We start from the raw sequence: 4,412 nt of genomic DNA, 5'->3' as shown, positions 1-4,412 counted from the left end.
AAATTGTATGAAAACTCGAAATTAGAAGAAATAGAAAAGTCAATTTATGTTACGCAAAACATTTATGAAAATTGTGAGGAAAATTACTTTATTTATAAGTCTTTGTTAGCATCCAATTTATCAGAAAAGGTGGAACAACCAACCAGTAACAATAATAAAGGCAATCAGTCGAACACAAATTCAGCGGCAAAGTTATCGAAAATTAAGATTCCAACCTTTTCTGGTAATTATTCTGAATGGACAACATTTCGTGATTTATTTACTTCATTAGTACACAATGATAATAGTTTAGATGATGTACAAAAGTTACACTATTTAAAAACGCATTTAGTAGGCGAAGCAGAAAAGCTTTTAAGAAACACTCCTGTTACGAGCGCCAATTACAGTCGTTGTTGGTCGTTATTAGAAAAGCGTTATAACAACAAAAAATATTTAGCCAATTGCATTCTCAAACGGTTATTCAGCCAAAAGCGAATGAATGCTGAATCGGCGTCTGCTATAAAAGATTTATTAGACACCACCAATGACTGTTTGGACGCATTAAAAAATATTGGTGTTGATGTAACCACATGGGATATCATGATCATTCACCTAATATCGTTTAAGTTAGATACTGAAACGCGTAAGCAATGGGAACTGAAAACCGCTGATGATCAATCGAACGATTTACCTACATTAGATCAGTTAAAAGAATTTATGGAAAGTCGTTTTCGTGCATTCGAAAATATAGAATTTAAGAAAGTACAAACGCAACATGCAACTGCTGACTCCAACCGTCCACATACGAAAGTATTAATAGCCACAAATAGGTTATGCGAATTCTGCAATGACAAGCACAAACTTTGCTTTTGTAAAAGTTTGCAAACGAGGATTATGCAGTACGACGCGATTTCGTCAGTAAAAAATCTATATGTTTTAATTGTTTGGGCAGTAATCACAGTGCATACACCTGTAGAAACCCAGCTCGTTGTAAAATATGTAACAAAAGGCACCATTCTCTACTGCATTCACCAACTGATACATCAGAGCAAAGAAAAATGAATCTGATACAAAGTCTCCAATAGTTTCGTGCTATGCGACTCGCAAGACCTTCAGGCCCAGACAAGTTTTATTAGCCACAGCGTTAGTGCATGCCGAGTCAGGATTAGGAAATCATTCAACACTAAGAGCTTTGGTTGATCAAGGGTCACAAGCTTGTTTTATAACGGAAGCAGCAGTTCAATTATTACGTCTAAAAAAAAAAACTGCAAATGGTATTATTACGGGTTTGGGAGGAGAACACTGTATGAAATCGAGATACATGGTTACAATCACAATAAGATCAAGAGTCGACATGAACTTTGAACTGCAAATTGAAGCCTACGTGTTGAAAAAATATTCGTCATGTCTGCCTGAAAGGAAATTAGAGCCATTTGATTGGATAGAAATAAATGGTTTATGTTTGGCAGATCCGGAGTTCAACATTCCGAACAAAATTGATATGTTGTTTGGAGCCAATGTGTACAGCCACATACTAAAAGAAGGCATGAAGAGGAGTCCAAACGGAAACTTTATTGCTCAAAGTACGAAGCTCGGATGGATAATATCAGGCACTGTCAATGAGAGGTCAAGCGGAAGACAAAGAAAAATTCGAACGTTATTTCAGTATTGCATACTAGAGCAGAAGAAGACATTTTAAAGAAATTTTGGGAATTAGAGGAACAATTACCAAGATCAACATGGTCAGAAGAAGAACAAGCCTGTGAAGAGATTTTCAAAAGGACAACAAATAGAACACCGGAAGGGCGATATATTGTAAATTTACCCTTCCGAGAAGATTTTTTGGGCCCAATGTCAAAACAATGGATCATTGGAGATAGCAATAGCTAAGTTCAAATCATTGGAAAAAGACTCTCGAAAGACTTGGAACTCAAGGCCAGTTATAAGGAAGTGATTAACGAATACTTACAAACTAGGGCAACATGCGAACAGTTGGAAGAAAGGACGAAAAAGGCACAACGAAGCAGTATATTTACCCCCCACTCATGCTGTTGTACGAATGGATAAATCAACCTCAAAGGTTCGAGTAGTATTTAATGCTTCCAGCAAGAATAAGCGAGGGGTTTCATTAAACGATTGTTTAATGGTAGGTCCTAAATTGCAGCCAGATTTAAGACATTTAGTTTTTCGATGGAGAATCTATCCAATTGTTATGGTGGCGGACATTGTCAAAATGTATCGTCAAGTTCGGATAGCAGAACAAGATGCTAAATTTCAACGCATTGTGTGGCGCGATAATCCTGAAGATAAAATTAAGGAATTTGAATTAATGACAGTCACATTTGGTACCGCTTCAGCACCTTACTTAGCGGTTAGGGCATTACAACAATTAAGTGATGATGAAGCAAAGGATTACCCAATAGCCGCACCACAAGTAAAAGAATCATTCTACATGGATGACTTAATGACTGGATGTTTTGACACTAAGGAAGGAGCCTCACTTTATAAAGAGATGAACGATTTACTTTTAAGAGGTGGATTTCAGCTACAAAATGGAACAGTAACAATGAAGAATTATTGTCATACTTCCTAACACAAAGTAATAAACAAGAGTTATATGGGCAGAAAGACAACATAGAAAAAGAACACAAGAAAAAGTTCAGTAAAGAAATTAAAATAGACGACATTACGAAAATATTAGGTCTTACATGGGACCGTTGCGAAGATAATTTTAGGATATTCTTGCGAATTTGACCCAAGAAGAGTGAACCAGAAACAAAAGGTCAATTATGTCTACAATCGCCCGGTTATATGACCCACTGGGATGGATTGCACCGAGTGTGATAGTTGCAAAAATCTTTATTCTAAAAAAGCTATGGTTGGTAGGTGTCGATTGGGACGAACCCATTTCAGCAGATTTAAAAGAAAGTTGGGACGATTATCGAAGTCAGTTACCAAAATTATCTGAAGTTCGTATTCCACGATGGTTACATATAAAGAAAGATACTGCTGACATAGAACTCCATGGATTTTGTGACGCATCAAAATTAGCGTATGCTGCTGTGATTTATGTAAGAATAGTAGATGATGATGGCAAGATACATGTCTCATTGTTAACATCCAGAACAAGAGTTGCGCCGATCAAGCAAGTTAGCATTCCACGCTTAGAGCTATGTGGTGCAGTACTGCTAGCAAAATTGTTAGCCGAAGCAGCTGAAATACTAAGAATAAAGAAGAATAAGATAAGGGCATGGACTGATTCAACAGTAGTTCTTGCATGGCTAAGTAGCCACCCCAGTAGATGGAAGACCTTCGTAGCAAATCGAGTCTCCGAGATATTAACAACACTAGACTCGTCTCAATGGTATCATGTGTCATCCAAAGAAAATCCTGCAGATTGTGCTTCAAGAGGAGTTCAACCGGCCTCGTTACCAGAGAATACGCTTTGTTTTTCAGGTCCCTTTCATTTCTTAAAAAGAAAAGATGATAATATACAAAAGACCAAACGATCTAAAAGTTGATCTGGAAGAAGCTATAAAGGTACATCTTAATAAAACTGAAGATGATAGCATTATACAACGATATTCATCATTACAGAGGTTGATACGAGTCATAGCATACTGTCGACGGTTTTATAAAAGAAAAGAATACAATAAATTAGACTTAAGCAAAACCGAGATAGACGAAGCGTTATTGTGTTGCATACAAAAAGTTCAGAAGCAGGAATTTTGGGAAGAATATACGCAACTGCAAAAGAACAATAAAGAGTTCAAAGTTAAAAGGAAGCAAGATAAGTGCATTAAGTCCCTATTGAGTCAATTCACTTAGTAGATGGCAGTTACTGAAAAAAATGTATCAGCTTTTGGCGACGTTGGAGTAATGAATATTTAACAAATCTCTTACACAGATATAAATGGACTAACAAAGTCCCAGAACCAAACATAGGAGATATAGTACTAATTAAGGAAGACGACTTACCACCTAGTCGATGGTTGTTAGGTCGAATACTAGAAAAACACCCAGGGCAATATCAAATTACTCGTGTGGTTACATTACGCACCAAGTCGTCAATCATCAAACGACCTACGTCCAAACTATGTATTTTACCTGCTAATGAGTGACTGTTATTACTAAGTTAGAATTATTTGTAATTAGATAATAAGTATTAGTTAAGGTTTTCTGTATTTGTTACCAAATCAATGCTAATTTAGTTGTCATTAAGTTAAGTTTATTTAGGATATTGTCACATTTGTTTATATTCGCTCATTGATAAGTACAAATGTAATGTAGTACATTTATATTGACATGGTGGGCGGAGTCCAACATTTGAATTGTGAAGACCATTTCGTCACTAAATGGTCTTGTGGGCGGCATGTTCAAAGATCAATTAATAAAATAGACAATTTAATCCATCGAAAACTAAAAGATGGCGT

This window comes from Manduca sexta, chromosome 11 (assembly GCF_014839805.1).
Source record: "Manduca sexta isolate Smith_Timp_Sample1 chromosome 11, JHU_Msex_v1.0, whole genome shotgun sequence".
Lineage (NCBI taxonomy): Eukaryota > Metazoa > Arthropoda > Insecta > Lepidoptera > Sphingidae > Manduca > Manduca sexta.
This window is presented reverse-complemented; position numbering follows the sequence as displayed.